At 34.8% G+C, this 14,124-nt stretch overlaps 1 protein-coding gene across 1 annotated transcript in view; it reads right to left on the bottom strand.

Annotated features, from left to right (window-relative positions):
• The window catches only part of SKAP2 (src kinase associated phosphoprotein 2), a 153,678-nt gene that overhangs the window by 121,253 nt on the left and 18,301 nt on the right, over nucleotides 1–14,124 (bottom strand). The gene's annotated exons all lie outside the window — the stretch shown is intronic.

The raw sequence follows: 14,124 nt of genomic DNA, 5'->3' as shown, positions 1-14,124 counted from the left end.
TTGTAAGTATAAAAGCCAGGACTGAATTTACAAGGCTTCTAGAAAAGGATTAGTCAAATCGCAGGTACACACTAATTTGATTGATGTTCACCGAAACCTTTTCTAATACATTTTCTAGCATACTGCAGAAGGCTAGGAAATGAATTGCTAACATGAGTTGCTCAATGCACTATCTGAATCCCTGTTGTGGGCACTGACAGCCACAGTGATAGAAAAATTAATCACAGAGGATATGCCCTATCTAAACTATACCTAACTCACTTTTTTCCTCATCTAACTAAACTTGTGTTTGTATACTTCCAATAGCTTGTTTGAAATACTGTTATAAAACTTAAAATGTACATCAGCATTTCAACTTCTTAGGACACATTCCCTCACTGTAATTTTGGGATAAATAGCTGTTAAACCTTCACATTTCTGGACTAAATAACAAACCAGCAATGTTTTTAAAGCCTCAGAGGAGAACAGCTAGTTCACAGAAGTGTCTGTATTCACACAGGTCAATACGTTCCAGTATCCATAAAGATTCATAAAAATACATTAAAATGTATTTCAATGTTAGTCAAAAAAATGTCAACAGAAAAAAAATGATGAGAGATACCTTATAAAAGCTCAGTGGATAGTAAAACAGAGCAGGACAAAATTTATTGGGGAAATTTTTTAAACTAAAGAAGCTACTAGTAAATAAAATCCAAATATTTTACATATAATAAAAACACTAACTTTTATTTCATATATTTTTATCACCCAAAGGATAACTTTGCAAATACCAGTATCAGAATTCCAGTTGACACAGTTCAAGACAGCAATATTAAGATTTTAATTGTACTCAATTATGAAACATGTAGTTATATGATACAGGTTTATTTCTTTGGAAAAAATGAAATATTTAACAACCTGATTTTGTAAAAACAGGGAATGACTGTCACAAAAAAAGAATTCATCCATTTACAAAATAGGATCCACTAGCAAGTATTCTTATAAGTTTGGGACTTGAAGATACAAACTACTATATATAAAATAGATAAACAACAAGGCCCTACTGTATAGCACAGGGAACTATATCAGTATCTTATAATAAACTATATGGAAAAGAAAAACAAGAAAAAATTCCAGAGAAAATATATACTAAAACAAAGTTATTCATCTAATCACTTGGTTATCGTGTGACATTACAATAGCCAAGAGCTAACAATGGGCAAGTCCTATGTGCCAGGCACTTATCCTTACAATAATCCTATGAGATACTACAATTATCCCTATTTTTATAAACCCAGAAACTAAGGCTTAGAGAGAAAATAATTTTTCCAAAGTCAAAATGTCAAACGAGGATTGAACCCAGGTACGTGTAAGACCATAGTCTGTGCACTTAACTACAAAACAATTTGATCCTTGATATGATGAAGTACAAATTTTATCCTCTTTAAAGCCCCTCAAAATTTAGTTTTCAGATACCAGAAGTATATCCCGTCTGCCTTGACTAATGCTTAATATTGGTTAGACTGCCAGGGCAAAACACAGTTAATAAATATGATTCCTTAATAACAAGGAGAAATATGATTAGACAGTAAAAACAAAGAGAAAAGAAAAGCCAAAGAACATACCACGATTCAAATGAATGCTGAAGAAAACTCAAGATAAAATATATCCCCGTATCTATATAATCATATTAAGGAATGAAAGTAATTAATGGCTTCTAAAATTCTGTAAATTAAGATCATATGTTTAGAAGCAAAAGCAACAATTTTCCTGGTTTACCTGTGAGGAAACTTGGGGCAGATGTCTCTATTCTGAACCTCCTAATCTATCTCTTTCTACAATCTCTGGCAAGTCTTATTCTCATGACATTCAACATGTTTAGGCAAATAAATCAATGATTCTCCATATCTCTATCCCATATCTCAGACTCCCTCTTAAATTTCTTTGACTAAATTTCTCAATTCTCCTTCAAGCTCAATAGACTTGATACTTTTTGTCCTCTTTAGAGATGGCCTCACTTCCTTGAGAAAAGAATCTAAATGTCAGGGTTCACCTTAGGTATCATGGTGAAATCTATTGTTGGTCCTTCCCCATATCCCCTCTGGGTACTTACTCTCCCTTGTCCCTTGCCTCCACCTGTCAAGGTGACCAACAAGCCTCTAGTCAGGTCCTTCTTATGCGTGCGCTCCCCAGAAGGGTACCCATCCCTGTCTCTCTTCCCCACTTCAGCTCCCCTCCCACAGCAAACCAAATTTTTATTTGTCTTCTGAGACATTCCTCACAGCTCTTATCTCTACTGCTCAATCCATTATCTACTTGCTTTACTCATTATTACCTCTGTTAAATATGACAATTGATGACCCAAAGTAGCAGTAAGTTGGTCCTCAACTCTCCTTCCTCTGCAAAGCAGTGACATGTCTTATTAATACTCCAGTCTAACAAAATAAACTGTAAAATTTGTTGAATTAAACTTTTATTCCGCGTAGCACTCTGCCTAAAGCATACAACATTGTTACCCTCTCTCACTACTTATATTTTAAAAAATCAATTCTTCACCTCCTAAAAGACACATTTTCTTTTATAAAGAAATCCTATTGTAAGCATATTAGAAGTTTATGGCATACATTTATTCCAGAACATAGGTCCCAGGACATCAATACCCAAACAAGTCCTATTCAATGAAAGAAATATATGCATATTTTTTCCCCATGGTAAGATATTTTACTATTTTTTAATGTTAAAATATTATTTTTTATTAACCACCTTTGGTGTTAAAAAAAGTGATGGGTATGTTCAAAATAGCGTGGCTTACAGGTGATATTAGAAAGTGAGGAGGAGCTTTTGAAGATATTTAAACAAATTGACACCAAAGCACATCTCTGAGATGAAATTACTTTTCTGACAGTCTTTAAATATTACACTATCTTTTTCTGCTTTTTATGCATGGAAAATAACTAGATGGTATCCAAATTACATTAACATTTTCTCTAGATATTCCAAATGAAAAGCTTCAAGGCGGCATCTTTGCTTCAATGACAGCCAAACTTGGAGATGCTCTCAGAACTTTCATATAAAATATAATTAAATATCTAATTACGACATTGGAACTTGAAACTATATCAAGAAAAATGGAATTAGAATCCCTAAAATTTCCTCAATAGTGAAAATAGACCTAATATATAAATTAAAACATGACTGTGACTATGGATGAAGATATAGAGAAAGATATAAGATATAAGATATAATACTTCCAAAAAAATAACCAAAAATCAGAAGGATAGGAGATGAAGATACTGAGACTACTGTAATTAATTCTCTCTCTGACCCTAGATCAATTCTTCTAACTGTAATAAAGGACCAGTTTCCCCCCCAAGACATCACAACACCACAAATTAATACTTTGGTTAAAAATATATATATACATATAGGTATATATGTATGTATTTTATATATAATATGAATTACTAGAATAATGATCACGTATTTGGATAATGCAGGAATGTCAAAATGCTATAAACATTTCTAAGTGCTTAATCTCAATTTCTGTACTTATATTGTTGCAGACCAGTAGCAAACAGATCACAGACTCAGATCAGTCTGCAGACTACACACTGAGTAGCCCTGCTTAGATAATTCACGTTGCTCCCTTATGCCTCGGTTCCCTTATCTGGCAAGACTACTAGGTTTAGTGACTGACATATAGGAAGAAAAACAACACAAAACACACACACACACACACACACACACACACACGTCCTTACAAAGGAGAAGAAACAAATTCAAAGAAACAAACCAACTTCTTTCTTGAAAGCTAAAAATAGTGACCATTTTTCTGAGATAATCACCCCAGCACCCCTTAGATCCCACCACCATAACTATACACTGACAAAATCTAGCCAAAAAAGTCAGAATATCAACGAAATAATTTACTTGGACTGTATGTTCTCTGAAATAATTTGTTAAAGTAAAACATGTGAAAGAAGAGCCATATGATTATTCATTTATATGTGTAATGCAGCAAACCTTACTGCATTTACATTTCAAAAGGCATAGATGAGGGCTTCCCTGGTGGCGCAGTGGTTGGGAGTCTGCCTGCCGATGCAGGGGACACGGGTTCGTGCCCCGGTCTGGGAAGATCCCACATGCCGCAGAGCGGCTGGGCCCGTGAGCCATGGCTGCTGAGCCTGCACGTCCGGAGCCTGCACTCCGCAACGGGAGAGGCCACAGCAGTGAGAGGCCCATGTACCGCCAAAAAAAAAAAAAAAGAAGCACAGATGATATTGCTAAATGAGGGGACTGATATCTTCTGCAACAACACAAAGCAAGAATTCTTTTTCAAATTATGTTAAAGGCTACAGAATTCGAGAGTTCACTGAGCTGAAAAGAGCACAGCAAGAAAATTACTTTTTGCCATCTGCATAGTTTCTAAAATATCCACTAAGCAACAATAACATTAAAGGTACACTAGGATATGTCCCTGTTTTAATTAGTATATTAATCTCACAATTCTTTAAAGAACTCAGAGAAATAACTTAGCCTCAAGTTAAGAACACCTTAAGAACTTACACCTTAAGGTGTAAGAACTTAAGTTCTTACAGAACTGGAGAAAATATTTACAAATCATATATCTCATAAGAGACTGGTGGCTAGAGTTCTCTTAGAACTTAACAATAAAAAGACAGCCCAACTGAAATATGGAAAAATGATTTGACTAGGCCTTCTCCAAAAAAGATATACAAAAGGCCAATAAGCATATGAAAAGATGATCAACATCATTAGTCATTAGAGAAATGCAAATCAAAACCACAATTAGATACCACTGAACACCCCCTAGGATGGCTAAAATAAAGACAGACAATAACAAGTGTTGAAGAAGGAGGATGTGGAGAAGTGGAAACCTTCACACATTGCTGGTGGGGACATAAAATGGTATATGGCACTTCGGAAAATAGTTTGACAATTTCTCAAAAGGTTAAACTTAGAGTTAACGTAAGACCCAGCAGTTCTACTTCAAGGTATAGTATATAGTTATAAGTAATGAAGACATACACAAAAACTTGTACACACATGTTCACTGTGGCATTATTAATAATAGCGAAGAAGAAGAAACAACTCAAAAAATCATCAGCTGATGAATGCACGAACAAAATATGGCATATACCCATACAAGTGAGACATTATTGGGAATGCAGTACTGCTATGTGCTGCAACACGAATGAACCTTGAAGACGCTATGCTAAGTAAAAGCCAGGCACAAAAGGCCACATATTGTGTGATTCCTTTTACAAGAAATGTCCAGACTAGGCAAATTTTGTGGTTGCCTAGGCCCATGTGCGGAGGGCGGGGGGCGCTAGATTTGGGGAAAATGGGGAGTGACTGTTCATGGTACAGGGTTTCTTTTTTGTGGCAATGAAAATTTTCTAAAATTAATTGGGGTGATGCTTGTACAACTCCGTGAATATATTAAAAACTATTGAATTGTATACTTTAAATGGGTAAATTCTATGGCTATATTCTTTACATGTCAATAAAGCTAATTTTTAGAAAAAGAATAAGAATCCTAGACTCTACTCCCAAACTGTTGATAGACTCTATAAAATCAAAGTCATCCCCTTTAACTCATAAGTGCATGTGTTTTCAAGAGCCATAATTTTAGAAGGTTTAATAAAGGAATTGCTTTAATCCTACCTCCAATTCTGCACCAAAAAAGGAGGAAAGGGGTTAAAAACCTGTAACTCGAAATGAAATAAAAGCATTTAATTTCTGCCTCAGTAATGTCCTACTTCTTTTGACAGCTGGGGGTCCCAGTCTGTTTCTGTGCTCCTCACTAACACGTAGGCAGGCTGCCTCCAAGCAAGCCTTGCCCACTTTACTCACAACCCCCAATCAGACCTCCCATTCAAAAGAAGAGGCTTTCAGGATATAGACATGCAAAAGCAAAGGAACCCCTCACAAATTACCTACACTATGCTCATAAACAGGAATCAACAGCCAAGGCTGTCCAGACCTTTGAGGGAAACCAATAACATGAAGGAAAAGGACCAATGATTAAAATGCAACTTGTAGACAAAGCACAGTCAGCTTAGAGTTAGAGAGTCAAACATAAACGTTATAGATTTTAACAATGCAAAAATAATTTAATGAACAAATGGAATTTAAGAGTGGAAAGAGAGATGGAAGGAAAGCTGAGTGCACTAATTTCCGCATACTTAATAACGAAGAGTCAATAGCCACCGTCTGAGGTTGGTGCGTTACAAAATAAGAAGAACATTAAGTCAAAAGCAAACACAAAAAGAACTAAAAATACAATAATAAAAAATCAGGAGGCAGAAGTGGGAAAGGAGGTGTGCAGAATCATCCATCATAGAGGGAGTCAACAGATCCTATTCAAGGTTGATCAGACAAGAACTAGAAGTAGTGTGCCCAAAGTTACTATAGTAGCTAGAGAAGAAGCTGTAACAAGTGGCTGCCTCTGGGGTTAGGGCGGGGTGGAAAAGGAGGCTTTTATGTTTTATTGTATACCCTTCCGTTCATTTTTATTTTTAACCAGATGCATGTCTCTTGTAAGTAGAAAAAAACGAGTCTAATATTTTAAGCAGCATGGCATAGAAGGATCAAAGGAGTTGAAGTTTGCTACTTCTAAGTTGGATATGATAGTCAACTTCTTGAGCCTCAGTTTCCACAACAGCAAAATAGGGAAAATGTCTCCCTTGTGGGGTAGTTCTGAGTCAATTAAAGGAAATAATGTAGATGAAAGAATCTGGTTCAGTGTCAGACATATTTCTCAATAAATATTACTTAAAGATGGTTCAATCCCCTTTCCTTCCTAAGATGCTACCTCAAGCACCAGCACAGTCACTTCTACGGAATTTGTCTCAGAGGAAGGGAGCTCTCTTCGGAATCACGTGCCAGGCTAGCATGCCTTCCTTGAAAATCAAGTGGGTCAGGCTATAGTATTAACCTTTGCTTTTCAACGTTTAAACTCTTAATTCACACTTTGGTGCAGTTGCAAACAGGAGACACAACTGAAAACAGGAAGCTATACATTGTGACTTCTCCAAACAAAGACCAGAGGCCAAATCCAAATATATATACCAAGAAAGATAAGTCTGTTATGCGCCTAAATTTTATAAGATACAGTGTTCTGCAACAGCCAAAAATATCTTTACCGTTGGCCCAGTGCTGATACCTAAAGATCTGTGAGTGGGACTTGACCTCCCTTGGGTTAAGGTATTCCTCTATTAACATGCAAACTTTCCTAGGGGTAATTTATCAAAGCCTTTCCAATGTACTTAACTGAGAATTTGATTTGAGGGGGGAAACAGATTCAAAAATGGGACAACTACCCACAGACAGCAGTGTCGGGAAAGGGCCCTGTGCAGTGTGCTGAGGGACCACAGAAGAGTGCAGGAAGTAAAGAATATTTTTTACCTACTTCAAGGGATTGTTTAGCTCCATGCCTAGTACACATCTGCACATTCAGCCCAAGTGCAATGGCTCACCCTTCCTTTCAGCCTCAAAGACCAAGGTAATAAATACAAATAGAACAGAGTTTCTCAGACTTTAATGTGTACACAGGGATCTTGTTTAAATGCTAATTCAGATTCAGTAGGTATGGGTGGGGACAGAGACTTAGCATTTTGAACAAGCTCCCAGGTGACACTGTTGCAGGTGGTCTGCAGTCCATACTTTGGGCAGGAAGGGACTAAAAGAATCCCTTCCTTTTCAATGCAATGTCTACTACGGTAACCCTGGCTCTTATCAACACCCTCTGAACCAAAAGCAACAGTATGCTTAGCTGGGGAAGAGGCAAAATATAGTGGTTTTGAGAGCACAGCTTGGTCCTTGGAGTCAGACAGACATGAATTCAAATTTCAGTTCTGCCACTTATATGACCTTCATTTGACCTCTCTATCCCTGAATTTCCTCCGTTGTCAAATAGTGATGATATCTATCTCATAGAGAGGCTGTCAAGATTCAGAATAATGTAGCAAGGCACTTAGCTTGCTGCCTCCACTAGATGGTCTCTTTGCCTTGATTCATCCAACAATTAACTGCCAGGACAATCTCCCTCAAATATGTACTCATCACATCAGTCTATTGCTTCAGGAATCTCTTAATGACTACCAAATCAAAGGTAAACTCCTTAACTTGGTATTCAGCTCTTACGGTCCCTAATTTGCTTACCTCTAAGAACCACTGCACTCCTTCCTATTCAACATCACCTCTGGTTATTACCTTCTCCAGGCAAATCACCTCTGTGCCACAACTAAATTTACTAATTCTGAAATGTGGACACAAGGATTTGGAGGTCCAGGGAACTTCCAATCAATCACCTGGTCCAAACTCTTCATTTCACAAATCAGAAAATAAAAATCCAGAGAGGCTAACTGACTTGACCTTGACAACAAAATGATTACCAATCAGTATGAAAACCTGGTTTTTGGACGTCTACTCTAAATGTTCTTTTCAGCAGATTTTCCCACTTTCTCTCTAGCAAACTTCAGGAACCATGCAAAACTCACTTTTTAAAAAAGGCCGGGCTTCCCTGGTGGCACAGTGGTTGAGAGTCCGCCTGCCGATGCAGGGGACACGGGTTCGTGCCCGGGTCCGGGAGGATCCTGCATGCCGCGGAGCGGCTGGGCCCGTGAGCCATGGCTGCTGAGCCTGCACGTCCGGAGCCTGTGCTCCGCAATGGGAGAGGCCGCAGCAGTGAGAGGCCCGCATACCGCAAAAAAATAAAATAAAATAAAATTTAAAAGGCCCTCCGTTTATAATTTACTCTACAACTTCTCAGAATGTAGGCATAAAGTTTATGTTTTGGTTTATTCAACATGATGCCAAAACATATGACTGACTCAGTCAACAAATAAAGGAAGAAAATCAATGATACCAATTATTTGCCTTGGTACAGACCAAATCAATTAAATATTTTAACACATACTAGTTACTATTTTCGGAATCTGCCTTGTTAGAACTTAGATTGCTGATAGGTGGCTATCTTCTCTTTCCAACTGGATTACAAGTCTCTTGAAAACAGGAATTTGTTTTCTTCATCTTTGAATTCCCCATTACCTTGCCAAGATACCTTGTTCCTTTCTTCATGAATTGTGTAAATAACTTCTAATTTACTGTATTAAAGATGCATTATTTTTCATAATTTGAGTTTTATTACCTTTGCAATATTTCTTATCTAGCCCACTTTGTTATAGACTTATTTGCCCACTTTGTTTTACAGTGATGTATTTTCCCATTCAATGGCATAAAAATTAAAAAGATGATTCTCAATGGCTATATGTTTTTATTTTATTCATATATGCCTTTGTAATCATAAAAATATTTTACATCTGTGTATTACTTTATATCTCCAATCATACAATACATATCTTGAGTATAAAAACATGTTTTCTACTTTTTATCATTTCCCCAAACTATAACCCCTCACTTCTACCAACGTACCTGAAGCTAGGCTATACACATTACAGATGGACTAAAATAATCATCTTTCTTATACCTCTATAACACAAGCTAGCAATTGGTATATTAAAAGAACCCCAAAAAAAGTTTAAAAAAAAAAACCACACAAGTGCAACAATATGTTATGTATACAAAGATATGTGTAATTTGCAAACTAATCTAAATTCTCAGAATAAAATACAAAAATATGATTTTTATTATCAAAAACCACATGATACTATAGTTGGAAAACATTTACCCTAAATGGTAAGTAATTGAAAGAACCTTGTTTTTCCTGGTTTTAAATATTATTTCACATTCTACTGGAGCCCAGAGAAAAGTAAAACATCTATTGCTTGGCTTTTACTAGAACTGATTAGTGCTACACTTAACGTTACACACAAAAAAATCTTCCTCAAAAGTTGGTGTCTATCATAAAGCAGAAACTAACACACCATTGTAAAGCAATTATACCCAATAAAGATGTTAAAAAAACTTGTAATGTGTGAAAATTTACCCATTAAATTTATGTTTATGCACATGGATGGATTTATATCTAAGCTTGTTGTAGATGCATTATAAGAGTTCATTATTTATACGCATCATGGAGATAATCCTTAAAATAATCTTTTGGAATAAGTGATTTACATGTTTTATAAGTTCAAGTTTTCATATATTGGATTCCTTAAAGAAAATGAATACCAAAAAAGAAAAAAAAATCTACTATTATAAATTATGATCAAAAGAGCATAGCCTTTTTTCTTAATCCCAAAATTTAAAAATAGTTCCATATGCAAACCAGTATTTTTTCATACAAACCTATGTTTTTGTAATGCTCACAGTTTTTAGTAACCTACATTACTTGGGAATTTTTAGTTAAGAAGATACCAGGACAATAAATGACTGTTTTATATCTTTAGCTTCATTTTAGTCTTCCTATATTCATGCCCTAGAGGTTCCAGATTCTTTTTTTTTTTTTTTTTTTTTTCCTGTGGTACGCGGGCCTCTCACTGCTGTGGCCACTCCCGCCGCAGAGCACAGGTTCCGGAAGCACAGGCCCAGCGGCCATGGCTCACGGGCCCCACCGCTCCGGGGCATGTGGGATCTTCCCAGAGCGGGGCACGAACCCATGTCCCATGCATCGGCAGACGGATTCTCAACCACTGCACCACCAGGGAAGCCCTCCAGATTCTTATCCACAAAGTGATTATGGTCTAGGACTGAATCAGATTTGTAACAAATGTCTACTGTGATCCTTCAACCTATCATCGATAGGCAGAGCCAATATTTGTCTTCTAGCCCACTGAATCCTTCCACCTTACCTTAGGGACTTTCCACAATGCTATACGGTTAGATGCTTGCTTTTACAAATAACGAAAATGAATGAAAAATGATTTCAAAATAGAAAAATGCAAACCCAAATCATTATATAGTATCTAAAAGCTACCCTGCATCTACCACCTTAGTGCCTAAACAAACATTCTAACATGTATGACAAGAGATATTCTTTAAGGTTTTGAGTTTCATTATCTCTAATTTTATCTGATTACTGACATGCACCATTTCTACTAATACTTCAATATATCCAGCCATACAATAGCATATAACTTCTAATAGTGATCTACAATAGTCTAGAAACCATTATGATTTAAGTTTTTCAGAAAAAAATAAAAGCACAAAGCTAATAAAATGAAATTTCTATTAAACATAATTTTTATAAATATTACCAAATCACAATGAAACTAACAGCAGTCATACAATCATTTATAAAATGTATTTTCCCTCAAAAAATAAAAACAAAAAAGTGTTTCCAAAAAGAGACGAGAAAAAATTACCAAGTACAATATTTTTAAGCTACAAGCTTTACAAAAATCTGTCACCATCTACGTTACAATTCTAGTCATCAATAAGGTACTTGTTTTTCAATTCACTATTCAAAAATCAATTATATCAACTCTTTTGTATAGAAAAGCAGCACACCTTTCAGGAAACTAGTATTAATGAGTAGACATGACTATAGAATCTCCATCTGTTTCTCTGACAAAGCTGTGGCTACTCTAGTCGCTCATTGAAATGCCATTAATCTGGTGTACCAAGGTCCAATGCGAAAATCAAAACTCCATCTAACCCTTTATCAGTTCACAATAACCTACAAGTGAACTCTGGCTGTTAGCATGCAGCAAGTTATGATTTTGCTATCAATCAGGCAGTTGGCCAATAAAAAAAAAAAAGGCAGGCTGGAAACAGAGTGTCTGGCAGGGTTTGAAGACTTTGTTTTTGTTTTCTGTTTTCATTCCCTTTCAATTTCTATAGGGTGTCTGGACCTTGTGAGATTATGCATTATTCTCCTTGGCTGTGATTTAATTGCTACCAGCAATCAAGTAGAAGCATCACTGAAGTGTGCTTGAATTTCATTAGAAGATATAACTTATGCTACTTTCCTACAGTACCTAATAAACCATAAAGAAACCAAAACACATATGGCTTGAGGGAATAACTGGAAAATTAGGTAGCCATTTGGGAACAGAATGAACTTTTGAACCAGAGGAACAGAGAAAAAGAAATATTAAAAGAAAAGACAAACTTAGAATGCACACAGAGATGTACAGGTTTGACCTTTTTAGTACCTTGAAAATTACATTAGCATTATGAAAAATACATATCATGTTTGGAGTTTATAATCCACCAAAGTTCAGATACTTTGTTAGTGCCTACCATAAGGTAAAAGTCAAAAGGACAAAACAACAATCTGATTTGACAAAAGGCCTTTTGGTGACCTGTGCTAATTTAGTTATATTTGTTGTTAAATGCATTATCATTTTTAAATTAATATATCATTAGACTAAGGTCAGACAATGAAGGAAAATTTATTCAGCAAAGGAAAGAGAACACATATAACAATCAAGCTACAGGAAGAAAAACTAATATGACTAGATAATATTTTAGAGTGGAAATTGAAAGTTCAAGTGGTAGTTTTAAAATTAATTTAGAGTATTCTTAGAAGAAAATGTAAAATTATCAAAAACAGCATTATTTATATACCAAAAATGAATAATACTAAAAGTTAAATTTTCAGTCTAAGAATTGCTTACATAAACACTGATGAAAATGCAATATTAAACAAAACTTTAAATGTTACACATAAATATAATTTATTAAATAATATTCAAATATTGATAATGTTTTAGCAATAAATCTTTTTCATGCTATTAATGTATTTTCTTTATATTTGGTTATGAAAACAAACATATAAAAAATTATTTACTCATAAGAAAAAAATAATCCTGTAAATGATTATTTACAGGATTATTTACATGAAATAAAATAGCAATTCACTTTTCCTAACAAATCACTGGCTCTCACATATATTTAATTGTTGGATTTCTTAGGTTGTAATTTTTTCAAGACAGCACATAATGCTTCCTGGTACGTCAAAATATCTATGCTATTTTGAGAAATCCTGAGCATATATATTCTATGAATATATTCTGTATGTGTATGTAACCATATCTATATATTATCATGAGTATAAGTACTCTCTATATATGTATACATACAAACATACTCATTTCTATCTACCAATGTTTTCCAGAGAAGCAAAACAAACCATTGTAATGTGTCTGAAAAATAGTTCAACTCAAATAATTATTCACTGTTTTGCCTGAAAATATTACTTCATCAATTATAAAACATTTTCTAGTAGAAATGCTTTTGAAGATCAGGTTAGAAAGGGTAATTCTCTGTTTCAGATAATAAGTGTGACTGAAGAAAAATGTGCATCTTTTAAAGAAATAGAGAATATAAGAGAAAGAAATTCTTTCCTTTTAAAAACAGATATTAAATGTTTGCCAAAATGTAAAATTCAACATAAAATGGATATGATTATTGTTGCTACACACTGTACAAAGTTCTGAATATAAAAAAAAGATTGTGTTGTTCTGAATCAGTGGTTAGAATGTTTATCACTTATGCATGTACTTGACTTATCCCCGTTCTGCAGTAGACATAATTTTATACCTCATAAAAGCAATTTATGTTTCCAAAGGGAATAATCTGGATAACATAAAATGTGGAGTGCTCTGTTGCAGGAAGCATATTTTCATTCAGCAATTGTATTTAGAGATGGAGCTGCACAGTTTGATCATCATATAGTGGCAGAAGGCATTATTCATTTCTATGTCTATGTGAAGCTTTGAGTGCCACAAATTAATATGCATGGCTAATTTATCAATACACATTCTTAATTTGTACCTATATATCACCCTTATAGGTCTCTATAATTCAGATGCACTCAACAGGGTGGCATAACAGAGAAAGCACATGCTACACTAAAAACAAGTTTCATAACTTTGGCAAGTTTTTAAAAATTAATAAGATAAATAATCAATTTTATTACCATTTCAATTAATACAAAAAACTATAATATTACTGTGTAATATAGAATATTTTTAGATGACAATCAGAAAAATGAAAATGTATTATTAAAAGAAGCATTTGATGAAAACCTGTCTCAATGAGAGAAGGCAATGTAGGAATAATTAATTTAATATTTTATGAACTCATTTTGTATGAAGTTTTCAGGAAAAAAGAGATCAAAAACCTTTTTCATTATTTATAAAATAATGAAATACAACAAGCCATTAAGCAGGACAATAAAATTAAGCAAGAATCTGATAATATCAAATTAAC

This window comes from Kogia breviceps, chromosome 9 (genome assembly GCF_026419965.1).
Source record: "Kogia breviceps isolate mKogBre1 chromosome 9, mKogBre1 haplotype 1, whole genome shotgun sequence".
Classification (NCBI taxonomy): Eukaryota; Metazoa; Chordata; class Mammalia; order Artiodactyla; family Physeteridae; genus Kogia; species Kogia breviceps.
The sequence above is the reverse complement of the archived record's forward strand: the minus strand, read 5'-3'. Positions and strand labels throughout refer to the sequence as shown.